Source organism: Eublepharis macularius, chromosome 4, assembly GCF_028583425.1.
Source record: "Eublepharis macularius isolate TG4126 chromosome 4, MPM_Emac_v1.0, whole genome shotgun sequence".
Classification (NCBI taxonomy): Eukaryota; Metazoa; Chordata; class Lepidosauria; order Squamata; family Eublepharidae; genus Eublepharis; species Eublepharis macularius.
The window spans coordinates 122,707,156-122,719,548 of record NC_072793.1 but is presented as its reverse complement, the minus strand read 5'-3'; the positions used below and the strand labels follow the sequence as shown (position 1 = coordinate 122,719,548).

The 12,393-nt window shown below is 45.2% G+C and overlaps 1 protein-coding gene across 1 annotated transcript in view; it reads right to left on the bottom strand.

Annotated features, from left to right (window-relative positions):
• PLXNA1 (plexin A1) overlaps positions 1–12,393 on the bottom strand; it is a 418,114-nt gene that overhangs the window by 150,833 nt on the left and 254,888 nt on the right. The window lies entirely within an intron of this gene.

Here is a 12,393-nt window from a genome sequence, read left to right as displayed (position 1 = left end):
ATTTGAATTTATCTCATTTTGCAGAGACCCCACATAGATGCATTTGAAAAGTATCAACAGAAGGTATTCCCAAAGGTCATCTGGCTGTGACCCAAGTTGTTTACACCAAATTTTTACAAATGCATTACTGAATACTTCATGTGCATGTAGTCCCCTCTTGGCATGCCTTAGGTAGAATCTCATACCAATTACATTCTTACTGCTAGATGAAACAATTTGGAGCATCTTAGGTAACCTAAACTCCAGATCTTCTTGGATAACACTAGCACTTTGGACCCTTTTCAGTCTGGATTTAGACCAGATCATGGGACAGAGACAGCTCTAGTAGCTTTAGTGGATGATCTCCATCTGAATATAGACAAAGGTCATGTTTCCTTATTGCTCTTCCTGGATCTATCTGCAGCCTTTGACACAGTAAACCATGCCATCCTGTTGAGGAATTTAGAGACAGAAGTAGGCCTCAAAGGATGTGCCTTGGACTGGTGTAGTTTCTCATGGAACGGACTCAAAGGATTGCTGTCTGAGATCAGCTATCTCCAGAACGGGAATTATCTTGTGGGGTTCTTCAGGACACAATCTTATCTCTCATGTTATTCTACCTCTTCATAAAGCCTTTAGAAGAACTCATTCACAGCTACAGAGTGGGATGTTATCAATATGCAGTTGACACCCAACTCTATATCTCATTATCCAGGTCCCCACAATATGCAGTATGTGCTACTTGTGCTTCAAGTATGATCCTACAGGACAGTTATATGTTGTCTAAAGTCAGTCCTAGTACTGCTTATGTTCTGTTTCAGCATTTCTTCAACTCTGTATTAGATTCTTGCTAATGCTATGTCTTTGTAAACTTGTATTTATTTATCCTACGACATTGTTTACAGAAATGTCCTTGATACTGATTATACTAATCTCACACTATGTAATTTGCCTCAAGTCTTAGAGAGAAAGGCAGCCTATAAATGACATAAGTAAGTAAGTAAGTAAGTAAGTAAGTAAGTAAGTAAGTAAGTAAGTAAGTAAGTAAGTAAGTAAGTAAGTAAGTAAGTACGTACGTACATACATACATACATACATACATACATACATACATAAAATACCTCTAAACTAAGAATTTGATAGTTTTACACCTCTCACTGGTCCACATTTTTTAGTTCTATCCTCCATTTTGAAAGGAAAGAATATAATTAGGCTAGCACAGCATTCTTATATAATTCAAATAGTATAGCATTTTATTGAATTCTAACAATACACTCAATACAATTACCAGTTTGGTATAGTGGTTAAGAGCACAGGACTCTAATCTGGAGAATCAGGTTTGATTTCTCACTCTCCACATGAAGCCAGCTGGGTGACCTCGGGTCAGTCACAGTTTCTAGGAGCTCTCTCAGCCCCACCCACCTCATAGGGTGTTTTGTTGTGGGGATAATAATGACATATTTTGTAAACCGCTCTGAGTGGGTGTTAAGTCATCCTGAAGGGCGGTGTATAAATTGAATGTTGTAGTAGTTATTATTATTATTCTAAATAGCATAGCTAGTGCTACATCTCAATTAACACTGCACTTGCCTTGGACCATGGTTCATTAGGGCTTAGCCTCAGAATTTATCTTCAGTGTTATAACTTCTTGCTAGAATATGTGAGAAAGTTTGTTTCTTTGAACATATGCAAACAGTGCCCTTTCCTTCATCACAAACTTATTTTTAACACCAGTGTTCACATATCTGGAATTTGTCGGGAATGTGGCATGCCTTCTTTTATCTCCAGCAGCAATATTATTAAAAATTAAAGTACTGATAACTTACTTGTTCACAGTACTTGCTCAAGAATCACATTTGCCTCTGAGAATCTCAAAGATCACACACTTTCAAGGGTATTTAAATAGTCCTCTATAGCCTCATTTTACTGAAATGCTCACACCATCTCTTGGTTGACCCAGAGTAACTCATAAGCATGTAAAAGGTTATCAACACTATTCAGATAATTAAGTAAAAAGCAACTGAGAGCAATAGATTTTAATAGAGACTCTTCACAGCAGAGTTTAGAAGCAGTGCTTAATTTCTGAAACAATTAAGTGCTGTGGTTCAAGTCTCCCAGAAATTCACAGCACTTTAACCTGATCCTAAATGTGAGGCCTTGTTGTGGTTAGTTAGTGAGTAGTGAGACAAAGGCATGCTTTACCAGACAGAGTACAATAGTTTTTTTTTAAATGTCTAGTCCATTCTCTCCAGAACTAAACTGGTACTGAGAATCAAGTCCCAAAGCTAAACCCTATTTGCAGAGAGGTATTTTGTTTCAAATTAACAAGATGTCATATTGTGTAAAGTTTACACCTCCTGCTCAAAATAGACTTTTCACCACTCACCCAGTTTATAGGAGCAAGCTAGGCAACTAGCCCCCATGGTGTAACATGAATAGCTGCTATATAAGTACCCAAAGATGTGAACTTCTAGAACAAATGCAAAAAAAAGCTATGAATATTGTTCCTTTTTAAGGAACGGACCTTTGGACACTTACCGTGAAGGGTCCTTCTCCTCTGAGGACAGGAGGACATCTTGGGTGTTTCCTTTTGCCCAATCAGGGAGGCAGGAAGTTGAATTTTCTTTTTTCTTCCTCTTCCTGTTGGTGCCTGGAACACCCTGCTTTCCAGTTCGGGTGACTCCAAACAGCAGTAAAAGAAGGTTAACAGTCTCAACACACTAAATACTGGGAGACCCTACTAAGAGGGAATAGAAAAAACTGAGAGCTTAGTAAACGGACAATATAACACAGAACATTGAAAAAGTGAGAACTGTGTAACCCAGTGAGGATAAAAGTGAACAGGTTAGCAAGAGCGAGAAACCTAGGGAGGGCAAGATGTCCTCCTGTCCTCAGAGGAGAAGGACCCTTCACGGTAAGTGTCCAAAGGTCCGTTCTCCCTCTGAGGCAGGAGGACATCTTGGGTGCTCCCAAAGCAGTTACTCTCGATAGGGCGGGTCAAGGTTCTCGTCTTGCATCACGTGTTGTAAGACTCTTCTTCCAAAGGCAGCGTCGGAGGAAGAGTAGAGGTTTAACTTGTAATGTCTAACGAATGTAGATATGTTCGACCACGTTGCAGCCCTGCAAATTTCTTCCACTGAAGCGTTGTTGTGTAAGGCCGCATTTGTCGCTGCGCTCCTAATGGAATGAGCTGTGATGCCCTGAGGCAAGTCTCTGTTGCAAGCTTTGTAAGCCTCTGCAATACATGAACGGATGTTCCTGCTAATTGTAGCGTTTGACATCTTTTTTCCTACGTTTGGTGGGCATGTGTTGACAAATAAGAAGTCCGACCTCCTGAAGGGTTCGGTCCTGACCAGGTAGACCTTGAGAGCCCTGCGGACATCCAAGGTGTGCCACTCCTTCTCCTTTGGATGTGCCGGTTTGGGACAGAAGGATGGTAAGTTCAGCTCCTGCGACCTATGAAACGAGGAGACAGCCTTAGGTAAGAAAGTGGGATCTGTGCGTAAGACTACCTTGTCCATATGGAACTCGCACAGCCCCGGCTTGATGGAGAGGGCCCCAAGTTCCGAAATTCGTCTCGCTGATGTAATGGCTACTAGGAAAAGAGTCTTTAATTTCAGCCACTTCAAGGGTACCTCTCTCAAAGGCTCAAAGGGAGATTTGGTCAACGCTGACAGAACTACGTGGAGCCTCCACGTAGGGAAACGGTGCACTGTTGGAGGGCTCAGAAGGGTTGCTCCTCGCAGGAAACGCCGAATATGTGGATGTTTGGCCAGTCCAAGCCCGTCAGGGAGGAATAGTATCGAGGACAAGGCTGCGACTTGCTTGCGTAACGTGGCCGGTTTTAAGCCTGCATCCAGTCCGTCTTGAAGAAAAGCTAGGATCACATTTAGGTGTGGTCGGAGATGGTCAATCTTTTTCCTTCTGGCCCAGCGAACAAAAGCTTTCCAGGAAGTATTGTATATCCTTGCCGTTGATTTCTTTCTGGAAGAAAGCATTGTCTTGACTACTTGTGTCGAATACCCTAACCTGGAAAGGTAGTGCCTCTCAATTTCCAGGCGGTCAGACACATCCAGTCCGGGTCTGGGTGAAGTATCGGGCCCTGGTGTAGCATACCCGGGGTGATGGGGAGTTGGAAGTGAGGAAGGACAGCTAGAGATTGCAGGGAGGAAAACCAAGGTCTCCGGGGCCACCATGGGGCGATCACTATTACTTCCGCTGCCGAGTCCGCAATTCTCCTCAGTAACTTTGGAAGAACTGGGAGGGGAGGAAATGCGTACAGCAGACCCTCTGGCCACGGTGAGGTTAAGGCATCTATCCCTTCTGCTAGAGGGTGAAAGAACCGAGACAAAAATCGAGGAGTCTGCCGGTTCAGGTGGGTCGCGAACAAGTCCATTACCGGAAGGCCGAATCTGTCTGTGATCAGGAGGAACGTTTCCTGGTTGAGTGACCACTCCCCTGGTTGAATGGTCTGACGGCTTAGCCAGTCTGCCTGCAAATTGTCCGTCCCCTTTATGTGTTCCGCCTGAAGAGATGCTAAGTGCGTCTCCGCCCACGTGATGATCCTCATCGTCTCCTTGTGTAGCCTGGAAGACTTGGAGCCGCCCTGCTTGTTCAGGTATGTCTTGGCGGACACATTGTCTGTCCTGATCAAGACATGCTTGCCTTGGATCAATTCGGAGAAGTGGAGTAAGGCCAGGCGGATCGCCCTGACCTCCAGCAGATTGATAGGAAGTTGAGACTCCTCCGCACACCAAGTCCCTTGAGCTGGGCGGTCGTCCAGGGTCGCTCCCCAGCCGGACAGACTGGCGTCCGTGAACAGCTGAGTTCTCTGAGGATTGAGGAACGACTTGCCTTGACGGAGATTGGCCGTTACAGTCCACCATCTGAGGGCCTCCTTCACCTGCCATGGAACCTTGACTAGGCAGTCTGTCTTGGTCATAATACGACGTTGATGTGGGCGCAGAAAATTGAGCAGAGCCCGGGAGTGGAAACGACCCCAATAGATTGCTTCGCATGCTGCCACCAGCGTGCCCATCAATTTCGCAAGTCTCAACAAGGACGTCGACTGCTCCTGGATCACGGACTTGACCAGGTCCTTGGTCTTTAGTATTTTTTCTTGAGGTAATCTGATAAGTCCCCTCCTGGTGTCTAGGATCATGCCCGGATGATGTATCGACTGAGACGGACTCAAGGAACATTTGTTCAGGTTGACCAGAAAACCGTATGATTGCAGACACTGGATTGTTGTCCAGGTGTCCTGAGTTGCTTGGCTCCTGGAGGTTGCTCTCAATAGAATATCGTCCAGATACGGATGGACGTGGATGCCGGCCTCTCGAAGACGCCCGATGGGATTGATCAGAATCTTGGAAAATACCCTGGGAGCTGTGGCGAGGCCGAAGGGCAGGGCTCTGAATTGGAAGTGGCGACCGGCGACGCAGAATCTCAAGAAACGCCTGTGTGAGGGGTGAATAGGAATGTGTAGATACGCCTCGGTGAGATCTATCGATGTCATGAATTCCCCTTCGCGAAGAGCCTCCGATATGGACCGCAGTGTCTCCATCCGGAAGTGCTTCAGATGAATGAACTGGTTGACGAATTTTAGGTCCAGGATTTCCCTCCAGTCCCCGTTCTTTTTGGGGACTGTAAAGAAGATGGAGTAGACTCCGGATCCTGACTCGAGATGGCTGACTGGCTCTATCGCTTGGATTTCTAAGAGGTGCTGAATGGCCTTGAATGTAATCTGCTTTTTCTTTGGGTCTTTTCGGAGTGGAGATCTGAGGAAACGATCCGGTGGGATGGACTTGAATTCTATTACGTAACCTTGAGAAACAACTTTGATGGCCCACGCGTCCGCGAGGCTCTTCTCCCAAGTCCCTAAGAAATGATGGAGTCTCCCTCCCACCGGAAGATGTTGTGAGTCAGGACTTAGGGGCCTTGGAGTCGAAAACCTGTCGGTCCCCTCTCTGTTGAGACGTCTTGTAGGATCTGGTTCCAAAGGAGGTCTTTCTGTGGTTCGGCTTAGGTGAATTCCAGGAGGATCTCTTATTGTCCCGTCGAAATCTGGGAAGTACTTGGTGAGAACGAAAGGACTGGGAGCTGTAAACGCGCTGATCCGACCTCTTGATCGTCTTAGGGAGGGCCTTCTTCTTGTCGCGCGTCTCCACTAGCACCTTGTCTAGGGACTCGCCAAAGAGCTTGTCCCCCTGGAATGGGTAAGCCATAAGTATAAACTTTGAGTGCAAGTCTGCTGGCCAAGCCCTCAACCACAGAAGTCTCCTGGCAGCCGTCATGGAGGCTATGGCTCTGGAGGAAAAGGACAAGGCGTCCAACGTGGCGTCCGCCGTGAAGGCGCTAGCTTTCATAATTCTGTTGGCCCCCTCCATCAAGCGTTTGCGGTTACCTGGAAGCAGTTGTGTGAGTTTCCTGATCCATACCACTGCTGCCCGGGAGACGATGGATGCAGATGAGGCAGCCCTAATTGCCATTGCCGAGGCTTCATGTGCCCGTCTAAGGGCAGTCTCTGCTTTCTTATCCAGGTTGTCTCTGACGGCCCCTTGCCCGTCTTCTGTTAGTAGGCCAGAGGACTGAAGAGCAACCACAGGTGCGTCGACCTTGGGGATCTGCAAAAACTCATTGGTAAAAGAAGGTAAGGCATAAAGTTTTTTGACAGAGCTATGATATTGTTTAGAGGCTGCTGGGGTCCTCCATTCTGCCCTTAGCTGCCTTTCAAAATATTCAGGGAAGGGAAAGACCCTTTCGGGGGTGCTATCTCTAGGAAAGAACTCCCTGTTTCCCTTTGGCCTGGATGATCCCTTGTCAGAGTTGGGATCTTCCTCACCTCCCTTTGAGGATTCTTGTAGATCTAGTGCTGCTAAGGTCTTGGAAGGCAGATATTGATAATCCTCTAATTTAAAAAGTCTGTTGGACTGTTCTGGAATGAGGGCTTCCTCCTCCTCTTCCTCAGAGAGGAATTCCCCTTCAGCCCCGTCCTCGCTGTCTGAGGATGACTCCCCCCCCCCAATACCGATCAGACTCCCCAGGGTGAACTCGGGTTGATTTCTGAGCCGCCTTGGTGGGCCAGGCGGATGCAGTCCGACGCTGCTTGCTGGGGGGTGGAGGGGGGGAAGAGGCATGATCACTAAGGGCCCTGGAGGGAGGGTGACAGATCTTCCCAACCTCCTCCCGAACAGCCTGCCTTAAGAAGGAGCGAATGCTGCCTTGCAGGAACTGCTCCACCTCGCTGGGCACAATACCTTGGTCTTCTTCGTTGACCTCGGCCTCTGGAGCAGTGGAATTCCGTCCGGAAAAATTTTTAGCCGTTTCTCCCGGCGGGAGGTTGGCAAGCACGTCTTTCGGCGCCGCGCGGGAAAAGACGCGAGCTTCGTCGGCTTTTCCCGCTCTTTCTGGGGCATCTCGTTTGGCGCCAATTTCGGACTCTGCAGAATGGCGCGAAGCGGTTCCTGGCTCCAGCGCTGGTCTCCTATGCTTCTTGGAGGATTTACACGGCTCGCCGGCCGGAAAGGTGCCGGGAAACCGTTCCAGCCCGAGGGGCAGGACGGTACCGGGTAGACCAGCTGTCTCGTCAGTCGGGATCGCTGCTGCTGAAGCTTCTTCTTCGGCATCCATAAAGCTCTCCTCTGAATCTCTGGGGTCCATTGTGGATGACTTTCAAATGAGATCAGAGGGAGCAAGGGACTTGACAGACAGAGGGTAAGATAATAAGGAGAGAGACTGAGAGATATAAGGGAGGAAAGGAAAAGAGTCAGAGAAGGAATATAGATCAAATAAGAGAAGGTAGACAGAGGATCTGTCTAAGCGACTGCTCTCCCTGGAGGCAGGAAAGAACTGGAAAGCAGGGTGTTCCAGGCACCAACAGGAAGAGGAAGAAAAAAGAAAATTCAACTTCCTGCCTCCCTGATTGGGCAAAAGGAAACACCCAAGATGTCCTCCTGCCTCAGAGGGAGAAGGAGCACTGCACTATGGAAATAACCCACTAGAATATACAGCTCTACATACATGTCCATAGGCATGGCCATGAAGATAAGGGGAACAGTCGCCGAACATGATCAAAAAATCATGGAGGATGTTTCTGTTTACCAAAGACAGAGTTGATGTAGCCTCTCAGCTAAACATGCCAAAATGGAGTTTTAGAGACACAGATTAGAACAGCCTTGGAGAGGGGCAAGAAACAAAGAAGTAACACAATTATATGGCCTTGTGTGGATTAGAAGCTGTCTATCCCATATCAATAAATAGTATGTTTTGAGGCCCAGGTGCAGAAGCACCTGAAAATGACAAGAATGTCTACCTTCACAGAAATGAAGATATAATTCAAAGATGGAGTGTGCTTGGAGATTCCTGATCTGCCCCTTGGCCATTGGCCTGTGAGGTTCTGCAAGGTTCAATCTTATCCCCCATCCTATTTAATATCTATCTATATGAAGCCACTGGGAGAGGTCATCAGGAGCTTTGGGCTGCGGTGTAAGCAATATACAGATGATACCCATCCCTGCCTTTCTTCTCCACCAAATTCCAAGGATGCTGTTGAAGTTCTAAACTGGTGCTTGGAGTCTGTAATGGGCTGGATGCGGGTAAGCAAGCTGAAACTGAATCCCAAGACAAAGGTTTTCTGGGTTAGTAGAAAGGAAAACCAAGAACTTGAGATCTCTCCTGTCATAAACAGGGTTATACTTCCCTTGAAAAGCCAGGAAAGCAGCTTTGGAGTGCTGCTCAACCCTGCAGTCACCTGAGAAATTGAGGTGGCTGCAATGGTTCAGAGGGCTTTTTCCCAGCATCCATTCCTGACTTAATCAGATCTAGCCATGGTGATCCATGCCTCAGTTACATCTAGACTGGACTACTGCAATGTGCTCTGCTTGGGGCTACCCTTGAAAAGCATTCAGAAGTTGCTACTAGTGCAGAATGCTGTGGCTAGACTGCTGGTTGGGGTCAGCTATTGGGACCATGCAACCTCAATATCACAGCAATTACACTGGCTACCAATCCCCTCCTGAGCACAATTGAAGGTGATGCTTTTGGCCTTTAAAGCCCTACATGGCTTGGGACTGAGGCATCCGAAATACTGTCTTCTCCCACATGTTCCTACCCAGGGATTAAGACCGCACAGAGAGGCCCTCCCAACTGTTCCATCAGCTAAAGAAGCTCCCCTAGTAGATACACGAGAGAGGGCCTTTTTGGTGGCAGTCCCACAGTTACGGAATAGCACCCCCAGGGAGGTGTGCCTGCCTTCTGATCTTCAGGAGGCAGCTGAAGACATTTTAATTTAGGGCTGCTTTGTTTCTATGTTTATTGGCAGTCTTAAACTTTAAAACTTTGTTTTTATTCATTTTATTATCTTATTTTATTCATTTTATGATTTTATTATGTGACTACCTGTAAGATACATAGGTGGCTAGTAAATGTTTTTAATAAACAAATACATGAACAAATGAATGAAATAACTAATAGCAAGTGGTTCCTGCATGCTGCTTAAATCTGAGAATCAGGATAACTGGGCTACAAACCAGATCGTTCTGCAATCTTGAGGGATTCTCCAGGCTTGCATAAAATATAAAAAGTTGTAAAAATTACATTGGGGTTTAAATCCCCATCAAACAAAACATTTGCCTCTTCATCCATCAGTTGTCACAGGAGCCCACCCTTGTTTTTATATATTTTAAGATATTTTAAGAACAGATAACCTTGTATGGTGCTTTTGAAGTTATAAGATGATTAGTTAGCCAATAATGTGAGCCCTTATAAAATGGGATAGTTTTAGTTATTGTTAGGCGATGATTTTCAAAATCTATAAATACGGGAATCTTAATTGTCTGGGAGCTGCTTCTCAGAAGGGGCTCCTTGCTTGTGATCTGCTTATCTTTGGGGTAAGATACTTTTATGAACTCATGTAATTACTTGCATTTTAATTATCAAGGTAACAATAATGGATGGTATAATTTTGTTGATTTAGTTAACGTTAAAATACAATAGGTAAGCTTTCAAAAAAAGATTAAAATGGAAGCAGAGATTCTCTAATTTGTGCATTAGACCCACAACGAACCTAAAACATTGTTGAAGTTTACCTCGTCAGGATTTAAATGCTCTGATATAGGGAAGTTAACTAGATGCTGAGTGCAAGGATATATCTGAATCATCCAGATCAAAGTGAGAGGACGGTTCCATTATCTAGAGCTCATGAATTGATGTACTGTACTACCTTAATACTACTTACATACCGACAATCTATAAGCAGAACTCTGCCTGTGCCTCCAATAGAAATGACACCTCAAGCAACAAATGTTTCAAATTAATAGTGATTATAGTGTGCACAACCAGAACTGTCTTTCAGCCAGCTGATTTCTCCAGGGCACGTGGCCTGCCACTTAGATTCACTGATCTGCCTCATCATTTTAAACTCCCATCACTCAGATCAAGCAGCTCTGGATGAAAGTTGAATGCATTATAAAGAATATCTTATACAAACTCTTTAGGAATGGACAGTCTCCTGAGCTCATAAAATATAGTCCTCTTTAAGGACATTCCTGTTTTAATTGCTGTGTTGTTTCATCTGTTTGCCAGTTTAAAATCTTGTTCAAAATTCGCACACAGTCGCTACTGATTTTGTTGAATAAACACTCGGCCACTGTACAGCACAAACAGGGTTAACGAAGGCTGAAAAGGTGGCCTAATAAGGTAAGAAGAGGAATGGAAGAATCCTAGTGAGTACAATGACTTGGTATGAAATGGACATTCTGGCCTGCAGGCTTTTCTCTTAATGGTTTGCACAACAACTGTGTGTACCTGGGTAAGAGGAAGACAACAGGAAAAGAAATAAAATCCTCCCTGCACTGAGCATCCTCTTTTCACGGTTAAACAGAGCATCCTGCCACCAACAGAATCATAAGCAAGGCACTCATTTCAGAAGCTTCATGCCTGATGGAGTCTCCCTGTCAGGTTTACAAAAATCTTAGGATGCCACCTTAAATACGCTTACTTGGTACCTGTAATACTGGTAGCTGTATGAATCTACTTTTAAAGTTGCTTTTTCTTTCCACGTGTTGTTGCACAGGCCTTTTCACAGTTCACTCATTTTTGTTGCTTGTGTTCCCAATTCATTAGCATTTTCACATTCTTTTAACAGCATTTATACATGATTTGTCACATTTATACCATTTATGCCATTTATATGCTACTGATACAATGCCAGGCATCGTTTTGACAGTAATAACAATATCAAAATTTGCCAGCACAAACATGAAAAGACAACTGTGGTTTTATTCCAAGGAGGAAAAGCCTAGGTTAGAAACTGGGATTTTCTAATCCTAGAAACAGAGCTGGAAGGGTCCCTCCAAAGGTCATCTAGTCCAACGCCCTGTACACTGTAGGAAATTCATAGCTATCTCGCCATCCCACCTCACCCAGTGACCCCTGCCCTATGCCCAGAGGAAGGCAAAAAACCTCCAGGATCCCCAGCCAATCTGGCCTGGAGGAAAATTTCTTCCGTACCCCCAAGTGGCGATCAGCATTACCCTGAGCATGTAAGAAAGGGCCACAAGAGCCTAGCACCAGCACATCCCTTCATACACTTCCCTCTTCCAATCTGTATAGATTCATATTGAATCAGAGACTCATTATTGGGGTCAGGTGGCAATCTAGCCTCTGCATAAAAGCCTCTAAGGAAGGACAGCTCACCACCTCCCAAGGAAGCCTGTTCCACCGAGGAACCGCTCTCACGGTCAGGAAGTTCTTCCTAACGGTTAGCTAAAAACTCTTTTGCTTTAATTTTAACCTGTTGTTTCTGGACCGACCCTCTGGGGTAACAGAAAACATCCTCTCCAAGAGTATAAGGAACAATCAAAAGAGGGCACTCACAAAATTCAGCATCTTCCCTGCTTAGTAATCAACTCCACTGAATGCTGTAGCACTTGCATCCATGTACAACGAGTTTAGGATTAATGTGCTTGAAGAAGGCATTACGTATTTCGGAGGACAGTTTCAAAACTTCTCTCCGATGGATTCAACATGTATCAGATACCTATCCATCCTTTCCTTTACTAATTCCAAAAAGAAGATTCTACCACACACAGTTTCTTCTGTTGCCATAACCTCCTTTTAGTCAGGTAGCTCTAGAATAACCCAATTTTAGTTCCCGGAGTCTGAATCAGGTATTTCTTATTGTGCCAGTGAACAGATTGAAGAATTGCTTGCCCTCTTTATCCTTTCATGCTCTTAAAGTATTTGAGTGTGTCAATACTCACCCTCCTTAACTTTGCCCTAAATTTAACATACTCAGTTCGGTCACCTTTTCCTATTACAACCTGTCTTCTAGATTCCTTGAAGCTTGCTCCTGAATCCTTTCATGTTTTTGAACACCCAGGCTAGAACTACAGAAGCAGGCTTGCCTAGTGCTCA